The sequence below is a fragment of the Crocodylus porosus genome, unplaced genomic scaffold (assembly GCF_001723895.1).
Source record: "Crocodylus porosus isolate Cpor-Errol unplaced genomic scaffold, CroPor_comp1, whole genome shotgun sequence".
Lineage (NCBI taxonomy): Eukaryota > Metazoa > Chordata > Crocodylia > Crocodylidae > Crocodylus > Crocodylus porosus.
The window spans coordinates 4229654-4248421 of NW_017728906.1; the positions used below are offsets into that span (position 1 = coordinate 4229654).

Genomic DNA, 18768 nt, shown 5'->3' on the forward strand with positions numbered 1-18768 from the left:
AGGCTTAGTTTTTCTGAAACCTTTCTCTCTAGTTTATTTCATACAACTTTTGCACTAAACATTTCAGAACAGTCTTAATTTTTTGCATCTCCCTAGCCCCCAGCAGACATCTATTAGAAACAGGAAGGACAAAGGATGCCATAGGTCAATATCAGCAGCATATTAGAAAGGTTACCGTTCTTTATTAAATTACTTCAGACTTTTCCCTTGAGTTAAAAGCCAAACTATTGCATCTTTTGCATCTTTAACATTTATTTCTTTTTAAATAGACATTTCCTATACTACAGTTCTATACCATTAATCACATGTTTCTTAAGAATCCCTGGTGTCATAAGCACCAATATGTTTATAAATAAATACACTAAAAAAAACAAACCCCATTACATGCAAGAAAATACAGTAAGAAAAACTCTAAAAACTAACTCTAACCCATATGAATACAGCATTTCCTTCATTTCTCTTGTTCAAGATCCTGGCTAAGTACAACACTAGTACAAGAACCAATTAAAACATAACTGAACACATGGATAAATAATTGATACTATATATTACGCTAGCATTAATTACTTATTGATTAATGAAACATTAAAGGAATTAATTTAAGTTCAATCTTTAAATTCTTGACAACAGTCTTGTTTACCTCTTTCTCTTGATATATCAATCAATACTGTGTTAGTTATTTGTTTTCAATGGAAAATTGCTCACAAACAAAGTAAACATCGTTAGATACTGTATTATGAAAGCTTAGATATACTCCATACTACGTTTCTTTCAAATTGCTAAAGAAAATTAAGATGGAGATTCATACAGATGGTGCCAGTGACTAATAATGCAAGACTTAACTACATCTCCAGTATTTATTCTACATGGGTGTTAAGAACAAAAGCAATGCACTATGGAGTCTGGCTTACCATAATATATCACAGAAACTGAAGAAAAAACAAAGTTGCCAAATTAGTGCTTGGTGATGAACTGCTTTTGAAACCCAATGTGGGGAAAAATGGTAAATTCTTTACACGTGACTGTGGAGGGGAAAAATACCAAATGTACCACATTGCAGGAAAGAAAAACACAGGTCTGGCAAGTCTTCCTTACACTAAGTTTTTCAAAAGATGGTTGAGAGTTGGGTCGTGATGACCCTGAAGCATTTTATGCACATGGTGAACTTTAGACATGGAGGTACCCTACTGAAAGCAATGGGACTACTCATGCTGTGCAGTGTTAAATACAAAAGCAAGATATTCTGCAGGTCTGATGCCTCAGTTTTATGAGCTCAGGCTAACAAAAAAGGGGGGGGGGGAGGGAAGTTAGGGTACATGCATAGAAAAAAAATCTCTGGAGTATCTGAAATTTATGAAGTATGTCAGGAGTACATTTGATATATGTTCCAGTTTGTTAGAGATGGGTGGTCTTTAAAAGACAAGATAATGGAGACAAGATAATTTTTGAAGCAGCATTAAACGTGAAGACAGAGACATTTAAATGAAATTCACAAGCTTGTTAAAAATCACAAGAAGCTGTCAGGCATATGCAAGATAAAGGATAATACGTATCCGGCACATCTATATATGCCCCCGACTGCACAGTTGTTACTCTGCAGACCCGGTGGTGCACAGATTATCTCTGACCCTACTGTGCAATACCAACAAGTTTGTAGCCTAAAAGGACAGTGACGTAGCGTCTCACGTAGATGCACCCACAGAAGAGAAAGAAGTAATATTCCAACAAAACAGGACAGAAGTATAAATAGCTCTGTTTAAAATGAGCCACACATACTGTATAAACAATCACCAGAACACATTCTTGTCAAGGCTGATGTTCAAGATGTCTTGACAGTACAGACACGTGCAGGGTGATACTTTACACATATCTAACAGGGCTGTGCAAAACAGCACCGTTCTGTTTCGATGGGACAGTGTTTCGAGTTCCGTTTTGTTTAGAAACTGCCGTTCCATTGAAATTTGTTTCAACGCTGTTTCAATATTTAGCCCATAGGCTATAATGAGGAAGCGCAAGACTGCCTAGAACTTTGTCATTTCTTGCTTGATTCAGATGAAACTTGGAGGGATGGTAGCCCTTGCTGAGGCCACAAAGCCTGCCAAGTTTCAAGGAGATAAGTGCAGAGGTTTCTGGGAAACTGCACCTCAAGCTGCTGACAAGCAAAACTCATGTCATGTGTGTGAAGGTGCAGCAGGATAAAAACTGCAGGAATAATAGCCCCTGCTGAGGCCACGAAACTTACCAGGTTTCAAGGAGACAGGTGCTGGGAAACTGCATCTCAGGCTGCTGACAAGCAAAACTTGTGACATGGGTGACACACTGTGTCATGTAGATGCCTCAGCACCATTGGGGCACCTTAACACGTACACAGTGTGCCCCAATGAGGTCTCCTCCCCCACTACAGCCTCAGCCCAGTCCACCACATCCTGCGCGATTTTGTATTGCGGGATGATCAGCTCTGTTTGTCCCACAGCATCTTGCCCCCCTTGATGCTCTGGTGCAAGTAGCCTGCCACCTTCCTGCATTTGGAAATGAGTTTACTGGTGGTGCTGGTGTCATCACGAGCAGCCCTGTCCCCCTCTAAGGTGTCCCTGACAATGAGGTGAGACTTGAGGGCCACACAGCAGATGCCAAAGTTGGCCATATTGGCCCCATTGTCAGTGACCGTGAGCCCGTGGATGAGCTTACTCTGCCCAATGAGCTACCCCGGCACTACACAGTTCATGGCCCCCATGATCTTTGTTGCCATGTGGGCTCACCTTGACTTGAAGGTGAGCCCACTGATGGCCTGACTGGTCACACCAGTGCCCTGTGAGGGAGAGTGCCCTGTGATCGGGCCCATTCAAACAATGCTGCCTTTTATGCAGTTTTTCCATACCTCCTCCAGAGCACTGGGATTGGAAGGGACCTCAGGGAAGGATCACAGTCACGGGCCAGCTACACAGTCAGTGTTAGACCAGTCCCTCCCCCATTTCCCCTCCCTCTCCTTACTTTCCGTTGCCCTGCAGGCAAGCCCAGCTTGAGCTTCAAAATGTTTCAAAACTTTCAAAATGTTTCGACTGCCCTTCATTTTGTTTTGAGGCTGTTTCAAAGTCCTTCATTTTGTTTCAATTTTGCTGTTTTGAGCTTGAAAGGTGTCAAAACAAAATAGCTGGCGCAATTTCACACACCCATAGTATCCAACACACAAACAGATAAGACAAGACAGAGAAATTATACCAATGGAAATATTCTGATATTTGTTTCAGCCCTTTCCTGTTGAGTCTCATTTTTGTTCTGTTTCTGAAAACGCTGACCACATATTCATCGTCTTACACACTGATGCATACTTAATTTCAGCTTTCAAAAGGAAAACTTTGAACATTTAGTTACACCTTTTTTCAAATGTAGTTATATAACTAGGCACAATCGTCACCTTCAGAATCAAACCCGTTTTTTTGACTCCTTCTACATTTCTTTTCTTGATTTCATAACCTCAAAACAGTCTGTTAATACTGGCATTAAAGACAGTTCCACTAATCAAGAAGCAACAGAAGTATGCTTTTACATTTGTGGTCATCGACATCTTGATAAAATTATTAAAAAATAATTTCTTAGGTGTTTGTGGCAATTTCTAGGCTACGTGTAAGAAATACCAGAGCAGCATTACTGAGCTGCAAAAGTAAAATTTCAGAGATGTCCAAGACAAAATTCTCCATGGACAAAGACTTCAATGGGCTGACATCTTCTACTAGCATTTTGCATGCAGAAGACCAGGCAGTTTTAATGGAATTCATTTGGTTAGTACTTGGGCTGCATGATCGGATTGGGCCTGTATACTATGCATTCTGAATGGATTTTAAAAGTTGCAACGATAATCTTCAATCTACATCTTCCACTCTAGACAACTGCTGTCAAAGTTTGAAATTTCATTTCATATCTTTCAAGAAAAGAAAAGCCAAAAAAGAAGGAATGAACTATGTAGACACTACTTTCTCAGACTTCATGTGTCCCACTTATAGCTAATGATCCAACGAGGTGAGCTGTGTTGACCAGGAAGCAGGAGACTGCTACCACAAAGAACCTCAATTCAGCTAATCAGGCTGTCTATTCTGGCAATAAGCTATCGCTTTTTTGCAATTCCAGTACTCCAACGCAGCAAGTTCAATTAAAAGAAAAAGGAAGGAGAGACAGTGAAACGGCAAGTAGCAACACATATGTAAATGAAAGCAAAAATCTTATGTTTATTAACTGGTTCCTTTAGCGCCACAGTCACTGGACCTGAATATTTTTTTCAGCTTGAAACAAAGAAGAATGGAAACTAGTAGGTGATAATTACTGACCAAATAGTGGATCTACTCTTTACCGCTTCCCAGCAGAGAGCCATTAATGAGGTTCCCTAACTTTCAGAGAAGTGTTAGTTTAATGGGGGACATGCTGTGACTAAATGGACTGCTGCCTGCTGGCAGGGATTTGGGACAGGCGGTCACCACATGTAACTAACAACATGGCAACAAGTTTTACTTAATTTTTAATGATGCTCTCTCCTGGCTTAGTAAACAAATCAAACTATTCCTTATTTCCAGTTCTGTGTTTTCATGGACAGCTCCCTCTTCTGTTTCTGGTTTTTATTTCTCCAAGGCCACCCAAAAAAATAAGCAAATCAAGCAGCAGCAGCTGTTTGCATGCCTATTTGCATAGCTATGTTTTAAACGATTTTCTCCGTCTTGCGTCTGTTAAAAATACATATGAAGCTGCAAGGAAAAAGGCTGGATGCAAGAGGAACACAGCCCATTCTATTTTCATTTTAAGGTTATAAATCTTTTTTGTCACTCAGCACTAGTATTTCTCTTCCCTTTTAACTCTGCCCCACTGCCAGCACTTAGGCTTTGCATGATAGACTGCAAATTATTTGCTCTGTCCAAATCTTTGTTACAACAATACACGTTTCAGTACTAGCTCTATAAAATAACTCCATGTATTTCACACCCAACTGCCCCAAATATATTGAAATATTCAAGGACATAAAGTTATACCAACTTTCCTGTTAGTGAACATCAAACAAGGCCTCTGCTGTTTGCACTGGCTACCCATAGGACTACAGCGCCAAGTTCAAGGTCCCAATCTTTATTTTCAAAGTAGCCCAGGCCCAAGGTACATAAAACACTGACTTAAAGTTCTGGGATGAAGATGACAGTCAAAAACTGCTCCTTTGGCATAAAGAAACTTGCTACCCTACGGGCAAAACCCATCTGTGCCACTGATGGAGTTTCCTCAAATGAGTCTAACTACAGAGCCTAATCAGCCTTCTGCTAAAAGATGGATGGAATACTTTTCTCCTAAAAGATGGATGTGACCTGCCTTGACTAGTATAAGCAGACAGCAGCACAAACATTTATTTAAAACAACCTCCTACTTAAAACAAACCATGTCACTATACACACAATCCTAAGAAGAGGATCAGAGAGAATACATTACTTGCAGTTACAGTTTGTTACGTTCCTGGAAGGTTTTCAGATCAGAATGGGATAAGGACACAGTAGTTTGAGTTAAGACAGTTTGTGGCACTAGAAAAAAAAATGACTGATAATCACTTTTTCTTGGAAAGGTAAAGATGAAACTGCTGCTGACCCTAAAAAGTCATATATTTTCATCTGTGTGCGTACAGACAACACACAAACTACCTGTGGATTTGCTTAAGCAAGGAAGCCAGCTTATGGTTTTGATCATAGACACCAACTTTTATTTTTGCTGGGGCAAGATGACAGACATGTGGAAAGTGTTATGCAGTTCAGATAACAACCCTCTCCCCAAAGGGGGGGGGGGCAGGACCCTTGGGCATGCATGTACTCTGCTCCTTTGGGTTTGATAGTATTAAAAGCTTTTACTATCTTCTGCTTGTGGAAGAAACTACATGCTCTGATACTTTGATGCCAATATAATTCTAAATATATTTCTAAATTATTTTTTCCTCTCTCGCGCGCACACACACAAATAAATGCCTACTTGTGTTTTTATGCGTTTTAGTGAACACTGTCAAAATAATTCCTAAAAGATAACAGTCAGCCTGAGGGTGACAGCATTTTAAGTGCTGGGTCTTTACAAACCAAAAAGGGAAGTCGCATGCAGTTCTATGTACAGAACACTGTAGGGATGCTTTCAGAGAGCTGTGAGATAACCAAAGTATAAAGGACTGATCCAAAAGCCAGTAAAGTAAATAGAGACCTTCTCACTCATTTTGAAAGGGCTTTATATGTCAGGCACCTTTTAAGAGAAACTAAAAACCTGCCCTCAATGTTAGTTGCCAGAACAACATAATCCAACCTCTTACCTAGTCATCTCTTTTCTACAAAAACAGCTTATGAAAAGAGAATCAGGAAGATGGAAAGAAAAATGTTTTGATGATTTAAAGATGGGCCAAATCCAGCCCATCTTTACTAGCACAACTTTACTGCCTCCAGGCAGCAGACCTTCACCAGAGAAGAATTTGGAGAGGTGCATTTAGTCAGTCTGTATGAATAACCTGTTTTGTTTTGTTTTTTTATCCCTGCCTACAGCAATATTTGATTACACTCTCCTGGCCCCACTGAAGTGAGCAGCAAAACTTCAAACAGACTTTTTAACAGGGCCAGCAGTGCATCCTCAAAACCTAAACTTAGTTGTCTGTAAAACAGTCAAGTACTGATCTCAAAACACAGTGTGGCTTGGTTCTTTCTTTAAAAGTTTCTCAAGGGCTGTCTGAGACACTAGTGAAGAACAAAATATTAATACAAGCAACTCTAACCAAATCTCCTCTCCTCAGCCCACATGCAAAAAGCAGTTGGCACTTCCAAGCTGATTAAGGGATTCAGACACAAAAAACTCTTATTAATATCTATCATCAGGCCCTCACACACAGGATTGGGTTTAGCTAAGCTAAGTGAGAGTGCAAAGCACTAGTATTTGAAATTTAATGTAGTAACATATGTGACAACAGATATTGCATTAACAATAGTACAGCAAAAAGATGGATGTAGCAAGCATTTGCTTCAGACAGAGCAAAATATCCATTGAAGACTATTTCGGGCATATTAGTAATTCAGGGATTCTGTAGTTAGGGACTCTGATTTTATAACGTTTGCAAGAAAGTGAATCATCAACTAAGTTAGTTGTTTGAAATACATTTTCAAATTTAAAACCTTATTAGCAATTACTGCAACCATCTTTTTCTTAAAGTGTTTTAATTAAATATATATGAGATGCAATAACTAAGGGGTTTCTGATAAATCTTAGTATAAGCAAAAGGTTGAGGACCCTGATTTTATTTATTTCTACTTGGAACTGTCTCCCAGTCATACCAGTTGCTTGCAGGCCATTAGATCAAACGAATCCAGTGCAATTTTCTTAAAACTCATGTACGCACATCATGACCCGGTACTGGAAGTCATTTATTACCTTTTAAGAGCTAATGCATTAACTTACAAATGCAAAAATAAGCAGTATTCATAGATGTGTTAATTTTAACAAAGAAAAAGCATGATCAAAAAACTTATTTGCTGTACCTTGAAATGCCCACATGATAATTATTAGGCTTACATCATCTAACAGGAATTTCTGTAAAAGTAATTACTGAAGGATGTCAGGAATTTAAAGAAAGCCAGGAGCAGGAAGTCAGGCAAGTGTTTTTGACGGTTACTGCTATCAAGCAATGTTTGGCAGAAGGTAGATTTCAGAGATTTCATAGACAAAGTGATTCTGAAATAAAACTAAACAGAAGAGGGAGGTTAAACTGTAGGATGTGCACACATCCATATTAAAAAATTCTGGGGTCCTGAAAAAAAATGAGCAAGAAAGCATAGCTAAATATTGATGCTAGGAGCTGGTGATTGCCACTACGAGATTGCTTATCCTTACTGTGTTGGTTCAAAAGCTAAATGACTGAAAAAAGAAAAAAAAGAAAAGAACAAGAAGAAGGCATAGGCAGGTGCTCCCCCCTGCCCCTAAAGGTATTTTGCAATGTCATCAAGGAACAGCAGACAACAAGGCATATATAAGAGCAAGACTTCAACTGCCAAGACTTTACATGCCTATGTGGGAGTAACAGGGTGTGAAATTCCTCCCCCTTTTCCTGCATAGTCAATAAGCCCCACAGCTGACAGAGCAAAAGGAACAGTCTTTGCAAGGCAGCTTCTCCCCCTCCTGCACTGGTGGGCAGGGAACACACGAAAAATGGGAGGAGCTTTGCGCTCTCCACCAGCCACTGCAGGGAGGGAAGTCATCTGTTACCAACACATGCCAGCAGCAGATTACTTCCCCACCAGAGCAAGGAGGGAAACTGGAAAGGACAGAGGACTCTCTTTGGGGGACAGGGCACTCACAGGCAGGCAACTACGCTCAGTAACCAGCTCTAAACAAGAGAAACTATTTTAAGTAGTGTCTGCTACAGCCCAGCAGTGCTCAGAGGGTACAGAAACCAAAACAACTGCTAGGTAAACTCTCTGAAACCACACCCTCAAGGGAGATTTTAAACTTCTGGGATATCATCAGCTGGGCAAAGAGAGAGAGGCATTAGAGACTTACTGAAAGTTGTCCTGCCTTTAACTTATGAACCAAAGCACACAGGGGGGAATCAAACCAGAGGCACGAGGGCTGGACCCGATGATCTCAGGAGGTCCCTTCCAGCCCTAAATTTCTGTGAATCTGTGAAGGCATCATCCTGTATCGATTGTTTCCCAACATCTACGAATGGCAGACAGGGAGAATCAGAATGGAAGACCAGGAAACTACCACAAAACGGCAATCTTCTGCATTTGTTCCATCCAAATGTGTAACAATCGTAAGAGGTCACGACCTTGCAACTTACTGCATGCTGGGGAGAAGCCCATGGTGAAAACGTCTCAACTCTTGAGTCCAGTGGGGCCCAGACTGTATACCTGAAGTACTTGCTATAGGCTGGCAAATGGCATTCAGGAATGGGAAGGAAAGACAGTAGTGATTTTCTATACAAAATGGCTAGCTGCCCTGGCCAAGTGAAAAGTCACTTATTTTCCCCTACATTTGATAATATCCATGTGAAGTGGACATAAAACCTCTCCAGCAAGGATGCTGTGAGGCTTAATTTATTAACCCATTTCCCTGAATGTGGCAAGTTGTCTGGATAGACATTTCAACAGAACTATTGTCTAATTATTATAAAACCTAGTTGTCTAACCACGTATATGTCAGAACTGTAGCCAAATCAAACAGGCTTCGTCTTAGGTTCAAGTTAAGTATTCTATCGATGGCAGAGCACAACCTCCATACAACAGAATAAAGAAAAATTATTGAATTACTAGCTCCAGTTCCTGCATCACGTTCTTCCAGGTTTAGTAACTAATATTCAGTCGAAGATTATTTGATTTGATTAGATCACAGGAGGCACAACTAAAAGCACTGAATACTTTTATAAGGCCTGCTGTATGATTTAGTTTCCCTAGATGTCCTCTAGTGGACATTCAACTGAGAGCATTATTTGCTAGCATTACACCTGCACCTTTTAAGGCAGTAGCCCTCTGTTGCATTAGCATCTTGTTAAATAGTGGGCCTGGGATGTGGTTGCCCTCTGGAGCTTAGTTTAAGCCCAACTTTGGCATAAAACTGGACATAACTTGGTTTTTTTTTTTGAAGCATTAAGCAAGTATACTCATTCACACTGATCAGTCCCACAGCTACTTTTCCTAGAAATACTATTTTGAGCACTAGAAACAGACTTTTAAAAGGGGAGTAGATTGAAATTATAAACAATCTAAATCACAGAAAAAATAACTGGAATTTAAAGAGATTATTAAAACTAATATTCCTTCTTTTGAAACTAGTCAGGTTTACAGTCCTTCTGTTTCTATGAACACTCACAATCATGAAAATAGGGATGTCTCCTCACACCATCTTCAGATGCCACCTTGTGGTCACATTTGTGTGGTTTTCAAATAGGTTTTAAAAAAAAAAAAAAAAATCTTTTCCTCTTTTTTCCTGGAAAAATGTTACTTATTCTTTTAGGTTTGATCCTGAAATAACTACCTGCTTACTGCTTACTGCACGTGCTTAAATCAGGGCCTTAGTACCCAAGCATTCCACAGAAACAAGTCTTTAAAATACCTTATCCAGAAAAGCCAAGTTAAAAAAAAAATGATTTGGGTGAGAAGGGGAATGGGGGAAGGAGAGGGAATGAACACTTAGCTCTTATTCTTCCTCCAGGCTAGATTCCAAAGCACTTTATATAGTAGGATATCCATATCCCCATTCTGCCAACTGTAAATTGGTGTCACAATGTCAAATGATTTACCCAGGTGGAAGCAAGGCAGGGCCACCCCCAAGACCAGAATCCAGCTCCCAGAGCTTACTGCTCTGTTCCCCAGATCCATCCTGCCTTCCAAAAAATGATATGTGAGGTGACAGAATCAAAACCAAGTTCTTTTGCCTCCCCATGAGAAAGGAGGAGACACAGCTTTACTGTGGGGATACCTGCTATAAAGTGTAAACTGAAATTCACGTTGTGAAGCATGAGTGAGATTCACTCTAGACTTGGATGGATTTACACCACCATCTAGTAATGCAATGCCCCACTCAGTATGTTAGTCTGAGGTTAGATGCAGTTGTGACCCGATTCAAAACTTTTAAATATGTTCTCAAACTTTTAATTGCATGCTCAAATCCCTACAGGATGCATTTACATGCTGATATGTTTAAACTGGGGCATATCCACCATTCTTATAAAAGAATCCCAGACACAGCCCTTTCTTTACAGAAGGTTAGAAGAGGAAGAAAACAGTATCTAAGTGGCACACCTTCTCATTGCACAGGAAAAAGAGAAAGGAACATGTATAGGACTGATGTGGCTGCGGCTGGGCAGAAAACCAACCAAAATGAATTTTAACCGCATAAAAAATTCAAACCATAAACAAGCAACCCAGAGCTTCTACCATTTATTTCTTCTAGACTCAGAAATACAAAAATGTGATTGCCAATTTGAACACACTGCATGGGGGCAACATTCATGGCATCATGCTGCACTATAAAGTGTAGTAAGTGTGCTCTGTGCATGCCAAAAATTACCTTTCTGTTTGCTTTTTCCTCCCAGAACTCACACAGAGGCTCTGCCTTACTAGCAGGCTAGCCAGAGGCAACACACAAAAATATGAATTTCAAAGGTCCTTGAAGGTTTTCAAGAAGAGCCTAGATAAGCATGCAAGAGATAGGTCAGGGATAGTACATCCTGAATGCAGGCAGGACGTTCGACCAAATGACCCTTGAGGTCCCATCCAATCCAATGATTCTATCCTCATCCCCTTAAGAGTAATGTGCACGAGAGCTGGAATATAATCACATCCCACATAATGTAATACTTTTAACTGATTTAGCACAAACTTCCCTCAGACCAAGCATAAGAAAAATCCTTTGCATCTGAAATGGATTAAAAGTGGAAAATAAGGGGTTTTGATAAAAGGCTGCATATAAACTTAATCAGACCATTTGCTACTGTTTTGAAAATGACAGCATCCAAGCACATTCTGATCTAGAAGTCATCACGTTCTCTATAGTAACGTTTCTTATGCTGTAGGACAATGTCACACTGGTTAACCTGCAAGCATGATGGGGAAAGTCTAAGCTAAACTAAAAATCATTTAAGCCAGGGTATCAATGATGCATCTCACAGTACCATGTTCTCTGGCCCCCGATACCAGCCTCATACAAGGCCAGTCAGCTCCAGGCTAGCCTGTCCCATGCTGGTTCCAGCACCCACTGTGCCTGTTCTGGACAGTCTACATGCGATACCCACTCCAGCCAATTTAGGGCAGATGGTACAGGAAGCATGGGTACTGGAGCAAGCACAACATGCAACACAATCCTGGACTGGTCAGAGAGGGTGATGAACCAGGCATGCAGGGGAGGGGACCCAGGTTCCATGGGTCCCCCACATGCTGGATCCAACACCCATTCTGGCCAATCTGGGACCTGAAATACAGAGCGTCCACCCCAGACCAGCTGGAGCAGGCGGCACATGCAGCTTGCATTTCAATCTTTCTTCTGTAGCAAGCACCACAGTCCCTGGATCCACCATGGGATGTGTGTCGGGAGGCAGGGAGCGGTTAAGAAGAGGGGTCTATGGGCCAAATTCAGCCTAGTTTTATTCATCCAGCCTATGCCCCATTCCCGCACCATTCATCTATGGGCCATTCCTACACTGGCCCTGCAGGCCAGATGCGTTTCTCACCCCGGTTTATGCCAATTTAGGGAAGAAAAGAAAAATGAAAGGCTTTTATTGTTCCAAGGAATTTTCATAGTAACAGGGAAAAAAATTGTGAGTCGCACAGATTAGTGGCATGAATTAGAACATTCAACAGCACAATGAACAAACAGTGCAAACACAGAAGAGGAATGTGAAAACATCTCAGATTTAAGAACCTGGCTGGAGTTTTCATTGGAGTGAGGCACCCTGAAATTCAGCAAGAACATAGGCATTGACCCTTAGGTTCTCTGAAAAAAAAAAAAAAATCTCACTTCTGGAGTAACAAGGAGTATTAAGGAGGTTCTCTCTCAAATAAGTGGTTTTAAACCTGGCAGTGCCCTTTTTGCAGCCTTGTGTTCTTCTTACATAGGTACATTTCACATAGGCTTCAGTCAGACTTCTGTCTGCAAGCAAAGTATATAACAGGGCTCTAAGGGACACTTCCATTTCTAAACCATTTGTATACTTGATAATGTTGCTAAAATATATCATCAGGCACCTTCATGTTCTCTCTCAGATAAAGGCTTTATTTAGGACCTTGGCAGGCTGTCTTTGCTCGTAATTCTACCCAAACAAGACCATCATATGATTCAGCAAAAGCCACTTCAAAAGATTTGTGGAGTGCAAGCTAACGATTTAAACACGAATCTTTCTACATCTTCTTCCTTAAGCTAGACAGCACAACTATTTTATTGTTTTCATTTGCTAGTGAGAAACTATAAGGGGGAATGAATAATGGATACATTTCAAAATCCAGCTTTCAATTTTAGAGGCTAGTTAAAAATATCATGGTCTGACTCCCGCCTCACTGTAAACAAAGTCTGCCAAATGACACATGTGAATGACTTTGCTTGAAATGCCCAAGAAGATTACAACTTCAATACAGTGTTTGCCAAGACATTCCAAATGTGGCAACTCTGAAAACCTTGGGAGCTATAAAATAAGTAACAGCAACATTATGTGTGTGTATTACTTGCTCACTTCCCTGTTCTCATAAGCAGTGTTCCTGTGTGCTGCCAAACTCAAGTGTTCAGACTGGGCACAGTAAAATTTGGTCCGTAGTTATCAACAAATTGAAAAAAGAGTTTAAACAGAGGTTCTTAATCATGAAACTGGAAGCTGAGCTGTTAGGACAGCACTAGTAACACTGGCAATTAGGGAAATCAACCTGGGCAATGAATCTGATTGCAACACAAATTTTCAGGGAAGCTCAGCAGACTATATATAGTCTGAGCTCTAGAAATTTTGGCCACATACACTACATATTAGGCTTTCAATGCACAGGAATTTTGAAACCTGCCCCCTTTTTAAAAGGTGCCTACATGTGCATTGACATATTCTGAAAATCTGACTCTAGTTGTGGCTGGCGAGCACTTGAAAATATGGCCATAAGTTCTTCAGAAAGGTTGTTCCTCTGGGTCAAATCCAATGCTTGTAGAAGTGATTGTGAAAACTCCCACTGACTTTAGTAGGCTGCGGACCAGGGCCTGCAGCTTTAAAACTTGGCATCTTTTAATAGTAAATTAAGCCATTAGTCATAATTTGGGCTTTGGAGAAGGAAGGATGCAACAAACTGGAAACGATGGAGGCCTTTCAACCACGGAAGAATTATTACTGTGGCAAGAATTAATCAGTGCGCTATCCAGGCTCTTTATAAGCCTTAAGTGAAAACAGGCAAAATCCCACCCCAAGAAACCAAAATCAGCCAGCTAAGAATCAAACATTTAAATCAGTTGAGGGAGTTCTTCCTGGACGTGGCTGGGCTTGTGTTTAATTTCCTCAGAAACTGAATGCTCCAAAGGCCTGAATGCTACTTTTAGCCCTGGTTTAGCCTTTTCATTTAAGCAGCACTTTGGAGTGCAAAGAACTCCTGATCAGGCTGCAGACCTCAGTAACATAATCAAATGCCTACAGTGAATTCCTCTCAAAAGAGGCAGATTTCATACATCCACGTAAATGGCAAAACATTCCCATCAGCCAAGTAATTATCCAGGGACACCTAGTTTGAGAAGCCTCAAGGCACCCAACTTCTTTTGATAATGTTATTTTTATTGCAGTTAATAATGAGGTATGGCCCATTCCCAATCTGTGATATTAAAATACTGTATAAACAAACCCCATACAACAGTCTTCCCCAACCAGATTCTGCTCCCCTTCTCCATAAATAAATCAAGCCCCAAACTGGTACACTATATTCGTAGACCCAGAAGAATAAGATAGGCCTTGCAGAATGCTCTTCAGATCTATATTATGCAGCTGCTCTGTAGCAAGTTAAAACCTTTTTCACAACCCAAAGCTTCTTAGAGCACATATCCACCACTTACACCTTCCCTATCATATCTATACCAGTGCCTATGATAACTGCAGCAGCATCTAGAAACAGGAAGCCTTAGACAGGCCCTAAACTCCATACTTCTCAGACTAGATTTAATCAAATTGTAGAATTCTTTTGTTGGGAATGGGCTTCAAAAATTAAATTGCGTCAGCCATAATACAGGAATCCTAAAGCACGTTGTGCCCCCAGGAAACCCAGTCCTTACGGGTTTCTTATGCAAATTTCCATTGCAAGTATTTTCAACAGTCATTTACTCGATTTGAAAGTTGGGGTTGTGGAAAGAGCCAAAAAAATAAGTGCCATCATCTCTGTACTTTTTTCTTCTTTATTTGTTTCCTATCTGTATCAGACTTAATGAATATTTCCAGTCTTCAGAGCTGAAATATACTCAGCTAGGGATGGGCAAGTGTTGATTAACTGGAAAATACTGGAAAACAAACATTTTGCTGCTGCTGGAGAGTCCCAAATGGGGAAGAATTTATAATAGTGAGGATACAAGTGGGGCAAAATTAGCTCACAGGATAAAGATCATTGCACCTAATTTCAATTATGTGCAATTAACAATTTCACTGGACAGGCCAGCTGTTAAAAGCAAAAACCACAAGCAGGAAGACAGCATGCACAAAAAATGACCAAAATTCAAAGCTAAGATGTCCTATAGCCACCAAATTATACAGCAGTACCCAGAAACCTTAACAGGAAGGAAAACAAAAGCCACATGCATACAGAAGTGCTACAGGAAGTCAAAGTACTCAAATAGTTAAAACTGATTAAAAAGGGGGAGGAAACAAAGGGTTCAGTGTTTCTAACATACTTGTATTAGCTATCAGAAAGGGGATTTTGACCCAGTAAAAGCATATGTTACACAGCTACCAAGTAAGTATTAAAATTGACCTTTAAGACTTGGCCTTGTGTTTCTTTGTTTATAAATAAAGGAAATTAAGTCCGTCAGTAGGGGGTTGTTTTGATAGATTGCTGTTTTAAATATTAAATAGCCACATCAAGAATACTGATCCAATTTTAAGTTAGGCAAAACTGGAATAGTTACACTGACTTTAATGGAGTTATCTGACAGATCAGCAGAAGATCCTGACCTCTTGCATCTTACCAAACCTGCTTTTAGGTAAAGACTGAAGACAGACTATACAGAACTGAAACACCCCATGCAGATGGAACAAAAGGAAGTGAAAAGGGATTTTTTCCAAAATCTGCATTCAACGCATTGCTACCAGGAAATGAGAAACTGCAGGCAAACTCATGGGCAACATGGAAATCTAACAGAAGTCCATTTAAATGGAACTGCCAATACCGGTGTATGGTCACAGAACACCTATTTGTAAGGCACCCCCTACAATTAAGAGCTAGATCTGTTCAACAGAGGAAAATAGTCTATAATTTTCTCCTTGTGGTGACATCACTTTGCTTAGCTACACTATATTATTCTTACTATTTATTCTCCAGTAACAGTGGTTACTGCACTAGTCTGTTTCTTACAGTTAAGGAAATTATCATAGTAGATTAAGCCTGAATTATCCTGAAAAGTTGTCTACAGGGAAAAATAAATAAATAATCAGCATTTGCTTTACATTGAGCTTCTGCAAGAATCAAAGTATTTTCCCCATTTAAAATAATTTTCTCCGCAAACAACTCCACTGGCCTTTTGTACCCTAAACAAAACTTGGGAAATTTTCAAGAAGCTCAACAACCTAAAATAGCACAATCCCAACAATCAGCACTTCTCTATACTCCAGCAGTAGAACAACTATTTTCCCATAACTAACCACTGAGTTGGGCAATGCCCAGATCATTCAGAATGATCCTTTGGAAACTGAAAATAAATGTGGTGAGCCAAACATAGCCCCAGGAGCCCTAAAGCACCAGCTAGGAAATAAATGCCAAACAAATACTATTGCACAGCAATAACATGCAAATTACAACAGTTAGTGGTACGCAACAGGTTAAAACCTCAAAAATTCCCTTTCAACTACAAAAAACCTAACAGCAATAACCCCTCAAGTCAACCAGATCCAATCACGATTCAAAGTAACTTAAGAAAGAACAAGTATTTGACAGCTATTTACTCATGCTGGCAGAAAAGTGTGCGCTTCTTACACTTCAGAAGACTGTGTTGCGTAAAAAGCATTAAGTGATTTCGCAGACAAGGTTCTTTGGGTAAATGTGATATATTTTATTACACCAATTAAGTGCTCTGGAACATCTCCTCCATACATTTAGACAGCAAGTACCTGTAGAAAGGTGCTACCCCAAGTGACATCCATTGACGTCAATAGGTAACATCAGCACAGAGGGCACAGGGAAGCCATTATACTGCAAAAGGGTTAACCATGCAGGACTTGGAGTATTCATCTCAGCAGCTTCTGAGAATTTTGAATTCTTACATACGCTCGTCTCTCCTTTACAGGCAGTACTGGCAGTTTCACTACTAGCGTTTCCTATTTTTGTTCGTTTTGTTATGCAATTTCTCTTGCCTCCTGCTGCAGCAAGGCTCACACCAACAACTAGGGAAGTGGATTATACAGTGGAAATTGTGTCAGTGATTACAGAGAGCTGTCAAACATGGAAAGCAAACAAATAAGAACTACAGATTAATGCCTTTCAGGTATTAGAATCAGAAGCATTTCATGTAATGCTAATAGGCTGGGAGAAAAAAAGTGGTCAGAAATGCAGCTGACAGCATACTTTTGAGATCTCTTCAATCCTACGGTGTTATTACTTGCTCTTTAGAAAGCGCTGCATCCCAACCATGCTAGAAATTCCCCTGTACACAGGATAACAGCCCCTGGCCCCAAAAGATACATCTTGAAGATCTCCTCTATTTACTGGTTTAACGCAATGTAGAGAACTGCTGCATCTTCCTATGAGAGAAGGCTTGAAATCACACAAAGTCCGTCAGACCATTTTTAAAGCAACCTCCTACATATGAAAAACCCTTCAATAATTTTTTTCTCATTTAAAACAAAACAAAACAAAAAGCAAAACAAAAACAACTCACAACCCACCAAAAACAATCCCCTCTCTCCTCAGTAAGTTAAATGCAATTAATGCTCTTGCCATCTATAAAAAAAGAGCACCATCTTCCATGGAAAAATGATGTTTAAAATGAGGTCTATTTACCACATTTATGCCAGAGAAATCTTCAGGAACAGCATCTTTGAGCAGAAGATGAGGGATCAGTATTGAAATAAGGTAAAAGAAACATGGAGAGAGGCAATTCCTAAAAGCTCCATTTGGCTGATATCAGAGAAATTCAATAAAAGCCTATAGCTAGATTATAACAGGTTTGTACTTACTTGGGAACCAACATATGTATGAAGTGTCCAAGTGACAGACTGGGATATTAACCTGACCAAGAGTAGGTTTATACTATTAAAGCAATAAGTTCTGTATCTGGTGGATACCTTTGCTTTTAAGTAATTTCCAAAGCCGTTCAGGAAATAGGCCTTTTCTGCAATACAGGAAGCAGGTCTTTCAAGTCACATAAAGCCCTTTACCCACATTATGGAGTATGGAAATCAAATACTCCTGAAGGGGAGAAAAAAAAATATACTGGGCAAGAATGAAGAACTGGAACTGACAGTCTTTATGAACCCTGCAGATCTCTTCTGCATTTGCTAGAGGACCTAATTTAGAAAGCATCCCTGAATCCTATGTACGTCAAGCATGGCCAAAAGATATAATAATGGCAGCACTATCATTTTGGGTTGGGAAGGCTGGTTTTCTTCTTCTTTGAGGACACACATGGAAATGAATAAGAGACTGGACATAAAAAAAATACTGAGAAGAGTTTAAGCTCAATGTTGCAAAGAATAACTTCCAAAAAAAGGTATGTGATATATCACACTTTGAACAAACTACAGTTCAATTGAATACCCTAAAACACACATTCAGACTAATAACTTAAGGAAGCCAGTCACTGACTTTTGCTGACTTCCTGAGAGACTCTATATAGAAAGGCTTTGGTGTAGTTCTTGCCTCTTTGCATAATACCAAACTAACATAATGGAATAACTCTCAGATATCATTTGAGAAAGATCATCTGAGAAAAACATAGAAACAAATAAGAGGCTTGCAAGAATTGTGTTTTATAAAACAAGATGGTTTAGTGCTAGGCCCAGCACGGCAGACAGTTGATATTTTATAAAGTTTTACACACACACACACACACACACACACACACACACACACACAC

At 39.9% G+C, this 18768-nt stretch overlaps 1 protein-coding gene across 7 annotated transcripts in view; it reads right to left on the reverse strand.

The window, feature by feature from the left end:
- Window positions 1–18768, reverse strand: part of BBX (BBX, HMG-box containing) — a 182074-nt gene that overhangs the window by 83823 nt on the left and 79483 nt on the right. Inside the window, exon 1 of one of the 7 annotated variants that reach the window (XM_019528622.1) lies at window positions 17978–18061. The exons of the other annotated variants lie outside the window; for them this stretch is intronic. The gene's annotated coding sequence lies outside the window, so the exon portion shown is untranslated. Of the gene's footprint in view, window positions 1–17977; window positions 18062–18768 lie in introns of those variants that run through there. 7 annotated transcript variants of the gene reach the window in all.